The sequence below is a fragment of the Protopterus annectens genome, chromosome 12.part0, assembly GCF_019279795.1.
Source record: "Protopterus annectens isolate FY-2018-M chromosome 12.part0, PAN1.0, whole genome shotgun sequence".
Taxonomy (NCBI): Eukaryota; Metazoa; Chordata; order Ceratodontiformes; family Protopteridae; genus Protopterus; species Protopterus annectens.
The window spans coordinates 429809727-429821726 of NC_056746.1; the positions used below are offsets into that span (position 1 = coordinate 429809727).

General features: G+C 36.0%; 1 protein-coding gene across 2 annotated transcripts in view; it reads right to left on the bottom strand.

Annotated features, from left to right (window-relative positions):
• The window catches only part of BAIAP3 (BAI1 associated protein 3), a 2552914-nt gene that overhangs the window by 505989 nt on the left and 2034925 nt on the right, over window positions 1-12000 (bottom strand). The window lies entirely within an intron of this gene.

Below are 12000 nucleotides of genomic sequence, written 5' to 3' on the forward strand. Positions count from 1 at the left end.
TTGGTCTATGTTCATTTATGTATGTTATATAAATGTGATTTACTTAAACAATGTGCATCTGATGAAGTCTTTCTGGCTTGGAAGACGAAAACGTACTATGTAAAAAGGAGACGTTAATGTGTCTTTGGCTTTTGGATTAAACATTTAAAGTTTTCGGTCTGTGTACTTTTTCCAGTTTCTGGTTTTGGTTATTTATTCTGGAATGGATTCAAGGGTGGTGCCAGGCAACCTAAAAGTACTTAATCGCTCCTGTTGCTCCCAGCACTCATAGTACTTTGTCTTACAATACATGTATTTGCTATTCCTTCTTGATTTAAAATGAAGGAACCATTCGGAGTGTCATTTAAAACACATCCAACAGGCAGTGACATAAAGCCAGATCCAGAAACAATAGCTTGATTTGCCATATTACTGATCTCAAACCAAAGCAGTAATCAAACAGTAAGCTAAAAGCTGGTTAAGACTGAAGTCCATAACCAAAAAACAAAACCAAAGGAAATCAACCTGCTTTAATAAACTCCAAAGACAATTCCACAGTAAATAATTCCAGTAAGTGCTTTCATCTGTAATAAGACTTCTTCAGACTGGAAGTTAACATTCAAAAACACACATTTAAATACTTTAAAAATCACATGACCACGTAGTTAGTGTTTTAGCACTTTGCGTTTCAGATACATAATAAATCTTCTCTATTGTTCAGACCAGAGGGGTAAGCAAGAATTGCGTCTAACCTGCCCACTATATTCCAGCCACCGCAAGTCATCTTCTGGATTAAATGAATTTTCTACATTTTTTAAACTGTCCACTACAAGGAACTTAAAGTTAACTTTGCATGAACCATGTTTGTAATGCTTCCCCAGGGCATTCCTTTCATCCCCAATAGAAACTGCGTATTTATGTTCATATATTCTTTTGTACAATCCTCTTGTAGTTCTTCCTACATAAAAAGATTTATATTCTAAGCAAAAAGTGGCATAAATTACATACTTAGATTTGCATGAAAAGACCCCATTGACAGTTATTTTAACATTATTCAAAGTGCATTCTGTTTTTTTTCCGTGAACAAATAGTTACACATATTGCATTTGTAACACTTAACCATTCCATTTCTGTCTGACTGACATTAGGTATAGTCAACTTATTTTTAAAGAAGTTTTCGAAACTGGGTAAAGAGAGGCTTATGCCCTATAGTTTCTAGTCACTCAGTTTGTCCCCCAAACAATTTCCAAAGTGAAATACATTATCGCAGCTGTTATTTAAGTATTAATTTACTCATTTGAACACATTCAGACCCCGGAACTGTACTCATGTAGCAATCTGGTTACACACACACACATGTCTGTGTGTGTGTGTGTGTGTGTGTGTGTGTGTGTGTGTGTGTGTGTGTGTCCGTGCATGTAGACATTGCAAATGGTCAAAATGCATAAATATCGATCTATTATCCAGTGTTGAAAGCATATCAAATGGCAGCTACCATAAAGCTAATAAGACAAAACCAAGTAAGACTGAGAAAGAAAGCAAAAATTTTCCCCTTCTAATCTGATAGGGAAAATCCTCCTTCTACTACATTTATAACAGTTTTTGTCTGAATAGAGTGAGTGTTATAGATAGAGTTTTTCTAGATAATGTTGCATAGTTAGTGTTAGCATGCATTACAACGGTAGTGTAGTTCAAACCATTTTTAAATTTAGGTGACATTACAACCTTATATTCAGAATTACTAACTATTATAGCTGCACTTTTATATTAATTAACATTTGCACATGCCTCTGCATTCAGTACAAGAATACAGGTACTGATAGTGTTCAAAAACTACTAAAAACTACTCTCTTGCATTAATGTTATTAATTCAAATCCATGCATATTATACATAATGAAATTAGCACCATTCATTTGAACTGAAAAAATGCCAAATGAACAAATATCAACACATTCAGTGGATGCTGTAGGGATTTTTGCAGATTAGATGTAACCAATGGCAAGTATTTTTGCAAGAGAGTAATTCTCCATACACACCCATTCCTATTGGTAGTTGTCTTCAAAATTGCACAAACTGTAAGGAAAAGGAATATTCCCCTACCTGGAAGCTGTCAATTTCACACACCTGTCGACTATTTGCCAGCATTAACCAAATGATGTCAGTCACACAGAAGTCAGTGTTATATCCATTTAATTGGTTATCCAATATAAATAGGTTCATAGGCTGGTACTAGGCTATCAGCCCTAGGGCTTATACAAGCCTAGCCATAACAATTCCCTGGATATTTCTTCCCACAGTATTTACTTAACTAGACCCCTGTCTAGCAGGGTGACTAACGTGATCCCCAGGGTGAATTTCCTATCTCCCATCCAATCATCAAGGTTCCTTTTGAAGATGGCCAAAGAGGTGCTCTGCTTGACATGTATGGGCAGTCTATTCCAGAGTCTGGGGAGTCTCTGGGTCAGGAACCTATCCCCTCCAGCATGCTTTGCTCATTGTGTTGACAAGGTTTAGATCCCTGGAGTGTGTGTCTCTGAGGGATTGGGATTTCTTTAAGTGTAGCATGTCCAACAGCTCTGGGTTTGACATGGCCTTGTATGTTAAGCAGAGATTGCATCTGAGTAGATGATATGCAACAGAGTATAGGTGGAGTTTTTTAAGCCAGTCAGCATAGGGCATCTGCTTTAGGCATGTGATTCTTTTAGTGAGGTATTTCTGTGGCCTTTCCAGTTGTTGCAGATGTCTTGAGAGGTACATACCAAATTGGATGTTGTATTCTATAATGGATATAATGAGGGATGTGTACAGTGGGAGAATGACCTCCTTTTTTATGGATGAAAAGCCCTTAGTGATGAGGTGTGCCACATAGAAGGATTTCCTGACTGTTGTGGCGATGTGGTTACCGAAGGTGAGACCACTGTCCACCTTTGTCCCTAAGTCTCTTATCGTACTTTTAGTGTTTAGTGTACTGCCACCTATGTGGTAATTCACAGGTACATGTTTTTTTCCCAGAGGGGATAACTATACATTTCTTGGCATTGAGCTTGAGCCCATGGCTCTGGCACCAAGCATCTGTTTCTGTAAGGCCCTTTTGTAGAATGTCCACATCATTTGTGGATTCAATAAGGGCTTCCAGTTTGCAGTCATCTGCAAACTTTGTTAGCCAGAGTCTCTTAGTGTTGGCCTGTACTTCAGAGAAGTAGATGCCAAACAAGAGCGGTCCCAGGACTGAACCCTGAGGTACTCCACTTGTTACTTGCCTGGAGCCGGATTGGAAGTCAGCTACTTTTACAGTGTGGGTTCTGTCAGTAAGCCAGTTGGTAACCCCTCGAGTGATGTAGGGATCAATGCCCAGCTTAGTAAGTTTATCTATGATTCCAGAGTGGGGGATGTTGTCGAAGGCCTTGGCAAGGTTCAGATAGGCTGTGTGGACCACCTTACCCTTGTCCACAGCTCTGGAGACTTATTTAAAGAAGTCAGTCAGGTTCAGGAGAGAAGATTAGCCCTTCATGAACCCAAACTGCGTGGGTTCCAGTGTTTGAAGGTTGCCAATGTCTTTGTTTATAAGTTCCATGATAATACGTTCCATGGCCTTGCAGATCAGGCTCATCAGACTGATGTGGTGGTGGATCCTCCCTTATAGAGTGGGATAACTGTAGCTGTGCGCCACTCAGTGGGCATGAAGCCTGAGGTGAGGCTATGATTAAACATGACACTTAGGGTGAGGTGCCAGTTCATTTTGTAGTTCATGTAGTACACAGCCTGGAATGTTGTCTGGTCCCATGGATGCTGTATTCTTAGCTTTGGAGAGTGCATTTTTTACCTGTGTAGGTCGTTATTACTGGAATTTGGCAATCTTTCAGTATTAAGATGGGCCCTTTAGGGGGTGAGAGGGGGGTGAAGTTTGCACTGAATCGATCTGCCAGGATATTGAAAATATCCTTGGGATCAGTATATTTAATGCCATTCTGTTGTAGCTCAGAGCAGATCTGAGCAATGCCATTGAGATTCTTGACATAGCTATAGAATGCCTTATGGTTGTGTTTAGAATCTTTGGCAATTTTATTTTCATAACTAGCTTTGGAGGATTTTATGAGGGATCTCAGTTTCTTACTGAGGCTAGTAAGGGAGTTTTTTGCATCCTGGGATTTTCCTTTTTTCTGCAACTGTTTCTTCCTTTTGTTGTAAAGTTTGTTTATGGCAAGGGACCACCAGATTGGCTTCCTTTTTTGGAGGAGAGCATCTTGGTTCTGTTAGGGACATACATATATACTAGTTGTGTAGCTATCTCTATATGTGTTGTTATGACACACATTATTAAATACAGTGCAGCATATCCTGTTCTACAATCCCCCAGATCCAGTCTGGTTCCCCACAACAACTGCACCCATGTTTGTTAGTGAGATGTGCCTTCATGAAGCACCAAAAACAAAAAGACTGATAGCTCAACCCCCTGCTCAATAAGAGTCCTACTCCATATAGTCAGTCCTGTAGAGGCTCCACTTTTGCTAAAAGGAATGCAGGGTCTCCATAAGTGCAAAGCATCCCGATTTTCCAAGTGCAAACAAGCGACAAAGGTACACCTCTCTAGCTATTTGAAAAATTCCTGAACATGTGCTTCCTACAAAGACCCATCTAGTTAGTGAAAAAAATGACACCTCACAGTTGTCTATATATCATATGAAAAACTCTTAAGTGTTCCAATATATACATCAAGTAGAACAAATACGCAAATTCTATTTCCCTGGCTGAGTCCTACAATAAGACTACTTCAGGACCCACACTGCTCCAAGTCATAGAATGTACTACAAGACAATTTCTGATTAGCTATATGTCTCCAAGACATCCACCACTGCAACACAGTCACTTACTAGTTAACAAATGAGCAATTAATTATCTGACTAGTTGACTAAAACCTCTGCACAAATCTTTATTTTTACTTTCACCTACAAGGTAGAAATTTGTCTGTGATAACTGAAAGCCAACCCATCAATAAGAGCCTGAGATGATAACTATGGCTGTCAAACCACAAGATATTGATATTGTACTTTTGAATTCTACTTTTTAAAATAAGCATTATAGGGTTTGCAGGAACATGGCAACACTCCATGTAATCCTGGATCCCATCCTGTTGCACTACAGCCGACGGCAACCATAATTTCACTTCTTGCAGCTGAGGAAAACAGCTGAAGCTCATCTGCCCCCCCCCCCCCCTGGCCCTTGCAAAGGCAAAAATACCATCTCCCTTAAACCATGGGACCCCTTGTCTAAATATAACACTAAAGCAACCTGCATCAGTACACTGACAAAAGCTATCCCTTTTGTCGAAAGACATAGTATGCAAAGTCAAGCAACTCCTTTATATCAGATCTGTTAGAACCATGTGTGGTAGTTAAACTCAAGGAGCTAAAGGTCTGTGTACATTTTACTATTAGTTGGCTGATACTAAAGATACAACATGACAATGTTAATAAGCAGCTTTAACCAATTGTTCATCATAAACCATTTTGAAAAAGATTCCCTTACATTTTAATACTATTCTATGCTAGTTCTGTTAAGTATTAGATATTCTTTTAACTTCAAACATTGACATTTGGACCACCCACTTCTTTCTGAGTGACAGCTGAGATCACTGTCTCCATCACATCATCGCAAGGAGTACAAAGTAATACTCTCGACCTTGGCGGGAAAATCTCACCAAGTCAAATCAGCCCGAAGGAGAGAAAGAAAAAGTAAAACAAAGAGAGGAAAAAAAAGGGAACAAACAAGCCTCAGCTGCATCAGGCAGATGCTCAAGCTCAACACATTTGGATAAGCTTTAATCCTTTTAGGAAAGTGCCTGAGCTAGTATATTCAAGTTTAGTGAAGCCATTTAGTGAAGCTGTTTTTGTGGCTAACAATTTATGCAAAGTTCCATTTCCCTCCGTGATTCTCCTTCAATCAGATGAACACACACACACACACACACACACACACACACACACACACACACACACACACACACACACACACACACACACACACACATACACACACACACACACTCAACTCTTCCCTCAGTTATAATACCACATCACTCAGTCCAAGAGCAACAGCCAGCACAAACAAACAAACAAACAAAAACAAACAGAAAAAGAAACCAAACAGAGAGAGGCAATGACAAATGAAGGAACAGAGAGAAGAGAGTGAGAAGGAAACAGCACCAACTACAAACATTATCCATAACCTCCAGTCTCCAAGCAGGTATAAAAGGGCACCTCAAACACATGAACAGACCAAGAGATCAGTTATACTCACATCTATAGTTATGAAAGAAAGAACATATCTATAGTATTATCATTAATCTAAGCTAACCCTAATAACAAGAACTCAAACATAAGTGAAAGGGACAACTAACTATAAATAAGCTACCCCTGATTAAAACAAGGGAGTGAAACATAATAACTAAGATATTCCTCAAAATTGGAAAATAAATCTTTAACTATTAAGTAACAAGAGCAAGCTTAAATAATTAACTGAATCACTATAAGATTAATTGCTATATTTTAATTGACATAGTATCTTTTATAGGAAAAGGAAAAAAGGAAACCTGAAGGTCAGTGGGTGAAGAATAGAATAAAAGTAGAAAGTTTAATAAAGGTATGTTCACTTGACAAAACAGAATATGCAAGTAAGATTTATATAATAAGTTAGAGGTATATGATGAATTTGAATATTAGATAAAAGTAGTAATAAAAACTTAATTACCTTAATGAAGACTTAATTTAGGTTTCCCCTTTGCTTCTCCAAACTGTTTAGAGAGAAAAGCTTTTATCATGAGGAAAGAAAAAAATATATTTTAACTTGCATGATATGATTAAATGATAATAAGCAAACTAGTTTGAAAGTCATTTTTTTAATTTCTTTTTCCTTTCATTAATTTTCCATCCATTTCTTTTGGTTTGTCTTTTCAAGGAGATGTTACTCCAATCCATGTTTTCTATTTGTTCTAATATATTATTAGTTTTCAGGAAAGTCATGGCAGTATCTAGTTCTTCAAAAAATTTGATTTCATCAGGAAGAAATATTTTAAGTTAATATTTTAAGGAAAAGCAAGTGAAATTTAATCTGTCTCTTATTGAGTTCCTTCATTAAAGGTAAAACCCATTTCCTCTTAAACATCATGGCTGCTGAATAATCATTGTCAAATCTTATACTGCCTTCTACCTTGACTGGAGATTTAGACCAGGCTGTTTTAGGAATTAATTCTTTGTCTTGAGATGAAAAAAATCTCACAGTAGTAGATCTCAGCAAAGAATTATTTTTTGTGGAAGGTATAACCAGGGACCAATGAGCTATTTCTATGCCATAGGACATAGCTTCAGGTAAGTCTAAAACCTTAGGGAGCCAGGATGTAAGAAAGTTTGTCCTGCTTCCTTCTTCTACTTTTTCGAGCAAGCCAAATATATGAATATTGTTTCTCCGAGACCTCTTTTGCAGAACATCTATTTTATTCTGTGATAATGTATTCTGCTTCAGAAGAAATTTAATATTTTTTCCATCTTCAGACAGTCTTCACTCCATATTTTTAAAGGCATCCTTTATTTTAGCTATTTGTGATTTTTGTTGTTTTAAGGTCTGATGAATTTGATCCATCTGTTTTGAACACTTCTCTTTAAAGTTGTCTAATTTGTTGCCTCTTCTGGCCTTTTCAGTCTGTGTGGTTTTGCACTGATATTCATATTTGTAGTGGTTTAATTGTCTAATTTTTGTCCATTCTGTCCATTTTCAGTGCAAGTTCTTATAGGTTGGCAAATACAGACTGAAGTTCTTTCTTCAAAGCTGAGTCTTGAGAATTTGCTTTCATGTGACTCATGACAGGTTTATGAGTGAATACATTTTCCAGATAAAAAATTGACAGGAAAATAATGAGTTATAAAATAAAAAAAAAATTTTGATAATATCCTTCAATACAGCTTAAAGTAGTTAGAGCTACTTAAAAAATCAATTAGGATAATTTAGAAATATAATTTCCTGTCAGAAATAGAAAAAATGTAGCAGATCAGTGAAATTCTGCTGCTAGTCCGTCAGCATCTTAGCCACACCCCCAATGCTGTGTGATATTTGAAGTTATCTATTAAGATACTTTTATTAGCACTCTGAGTCTTTGTAAATATATCTGTGTATGTCTCCCTAATATTGTAGGGTGTATCTGGTATTGCACCAAAAAGTAACTCGTCAGCATTAGCACTGTTGGTGCACTAGACTTCTGACATTAATTCCTTGTGTATTCTGTGGGGACACTGCCATAATGCATAATGTGCACCCTTAAATGTACCTCATCCTGCTTGTGGTCACTGACTGCCATATAGCAGCACTGCATTAGTCAGTGGGTGTATGAACATGGTACTGCTTACAATCTTACTGTGCCTCTACAGATGGTGGAGATACTAATAGACTGGTCATTCTATGTCCACTGCGTCTACACAATACTTGATACAGCTATTTGCCTATTGCAGGGATTTGCATATTAGATGAAATGCACACAGTACTACTTCAACAAAGTGACAGCAACATGATTATTTTATGAAGAATTGTATGTGCAATGACTTGGGTAAAATGAAGTGTATCTGGGGTACTGCGATATGAAGGGTACTAACAGTTCTGACCTAAGAGACAAGCTGGCTAAGAGGGGGTGAGTTAGTACCTTTTCATAGGTGCAATAAAAAATACTGGGCTCTCTGACAAATAGATGTCACCGCACACACAGTCTTGTAAAGTGCTTCAAAATGATCTGAGTATGCAGTAGTATCTGTTCAGCAGATGCCAAATTGTGCTTTGCTGGTTACTTTTAATATAGTTTTTGATCATTTTGTTTGCATTGGCTAAGGACTTACACATGTTTATGTCCATAGCAATATGCAAAAATGGCAACAAATGTTGTGTCAGGCTTGCAGAACAAACAGCTGAAACATCTCCAACACCAATAAATTCTTTTAAGCTTTGCTAGTAACTGTTACAACAAAGACAGACTGACCTACACCTTTATTCCTTTACAATTGTATATACTATAGATAGACTGAGCTACACCTCCATTCCTTTACACATGTATGTTCTACTGATGGACTGACCTATACCTACATTCCTTTATACATATATATATATATAAATAGATGGAATGAGGTACACCTCCATTTCTTTACACATGTATGTACTATAGCCAGACTGACCTACACATGCATTCCTGTACACACATGCATGCTACAGATGAACTGACCTATACCTCCATTCCTTTACACAGATATATAATATATATGGACTAATCAACACTGCCATTGTTTTATGCAGTTTACTATCAAAATTCTGCAAATCTCTTAGTTGAGTAATGACTTACTCGAACCAAATGTGAGAAAATGACATCCAGCAAGTCATCACACCACCGAATGTGGTAATGTCGATAATGGTGACTTCGACATTATTGACATTACCCAACTTACCTTGATGTCTGAGATGTTCAACACATGTTTTGCAAGGAGGCAAGCCCCTCTGCACCCCCACACTTCCTGTTAATTATATATTACACCTCTGAGCTTACACTACAGTGAGGAAAAAAGTAATTTTACCGATCCCCACTGTAGTGCAATCCATTGTAAACAGTGATGCTCAAAACTACCAATGCATGCTGCGTCTCAACATTCCAGAGGTGATTTAATTTCAAGTCAGGATTTTCAGATTCTGCACCTGTACCCTCGACCATCTGAACAATGGTAAATTAGCTTTCAAACTTTTGTTAGTTAACTGTTTTATACATATATACCCTACTGATAGAATGACCTGTATCTCCATTTCTTTGCACACATATATACTACAGATGGTATGGTCTACATTTCCATTCCTTTACAGATGTATATACAAAAACTTCCAAAGTGGATCAGCCTTACTGACTATATTAAAATTTAAGATCAGACTTGATTAAATTATTTCAATGCAGACGAGTGTAAAGGGCAATGGAAAGGCTGTGGTTTTGTTACTTTTATCAGGATACATTTTTTTATTAGAAGTCTTAGTAGCTTAACAGTTAGCACACTTGCTTTTGGTGCAAAAGGCTCTTGGTTTTATTCCTAAACCAGCGAGTTGGATTAGCTTTCCAGTACTGACACTGCAGTGCAGCATAAAGAGGGTGATGTGCTCCTGCGTGTGCCATCCTTAAGATGAGACATTAAACTGAGGCTTCATCTGTCTTAGTTGGTGGTAGCTCAGACAGATATAGTAGATCCCATGGTGCTTATCGAAAAGGGTAGGGGTTATTTACATGATCCATAATTATTTACACAGTCAATAATTCTTTACATTCTTAGTTATTGACAATATATACATAGTTTTTAATTATTTACACTCTATATGTACACTATTTACAAATCACATCCTCTTTTTACATTTAGCTTCAGCTAATAAATCACATACTTTTAATTTTTAGACCCACACTCCAATTTCCCCAACCAATATCTCATTTTTTTCAACATCATTACCAAGTCCCATTTTTCGTTAAACACACCTTCATTAATCCTTTGATTCTGTATCAACCATAAATAACAAAAAGTTTTTAATAAGACTTTTGGCCTCTTTCTTATTTTTGTTTCTATAATAACCAAATTCAATCATATCCACGTTTAAACCATTCACAACTTTAAATTCATACACATATTTTTTTCTATAATCTTTCTCCATAATATTTTTGATCTATTAAATTCCAGAAAAAATGTTCATAAGTTTCAAATGTACTTTCATGTGGCATATTTGCCTTTACTAGTAATATTTGTATAGATAGTCTCCATAAAAAGTGTTGACTTTCTATATGATCTTTTACATCTTTCATTCTTAGAATGATGGCATTCCTTTTTTTAATGTTTAATTCCTTCCAGGGATATATCCTATAATATTTTTCCATAATCTTTGCATGCCATTCTTTTCTCTTATTATCAATTTCATTCACATTTATGTTCCACTATATAATCTTGTTTTGATAATTTTCCATTTCTTTATTACAACAAACCCTTCTTTTTCTTGAACTTGGGGAAAAATAAACCATTCTGTGTTATATTTTAAACTTAATACTTTTGTTAATAATGACCCTTCGTTTTCCTTTAAACATTTCACTACTGTATATAAGTTTAATGAGAACATATACACTACATGGTTTATTAACCCTAAACCTCCTTTTTCGCTTTTCACATATAATACCCATCTTTTCACAAGGTTCAACCTTGATCACCAAATAAAAGAAAACATCTTATATACATTTTTCTCTAAGTTTAAAGGAAGACTATTGATGCCAGATAAACAATCTTTGCTACCAGCACAGAATTTATCAAATAGACTTTTTTTTAAAGGAAAGTCTAAAAGATTTCCAAAACACACACATATGTTTTATTTCCTGTATTTTCTCTTTCCATATGAATTTACAATTTCTTGTTTCCTGAAGTTTATCCCAAGGATATTAATTTTATCCTTATTAAAATGTATACTACTAATCCTTCCATCAAAAGCTAAACCTTGACTTTTGTCTTTATTGAATACAAAACCAATAACCTGAATCATTTCTTGCATTTGTTTTATCACTATATCCATACTTGCTTCATTTTCTGTTATAACAATAAAATCATCTGCATAATTTAACAAAATGGGCATTTTTATTCCTTCATTTGAAATATAGCTTATAATATCTATCACCTTATTCACATACATAGATACTATATTTATTACTAATACAAATAATGTGCCATTTGTCATAATCTTCACTATGTTATACTTATATGCTGACATGCATATGTTTTTAAGCTTCTTACTTATATTATATACATCAAACATATCCCATAATACTGAGTGATGAATCAAATCAAATGCTTTACTTAAATCTCCTACAATTACTTTTGCCAGAACATTTCTAACAAGTATATCATCTACTATTTCCCTAATTATTAACAGTAAATCTTGAACTTTTTTTCTTTTCTGCCAAACATATATTCAAGAAATATCTTTGT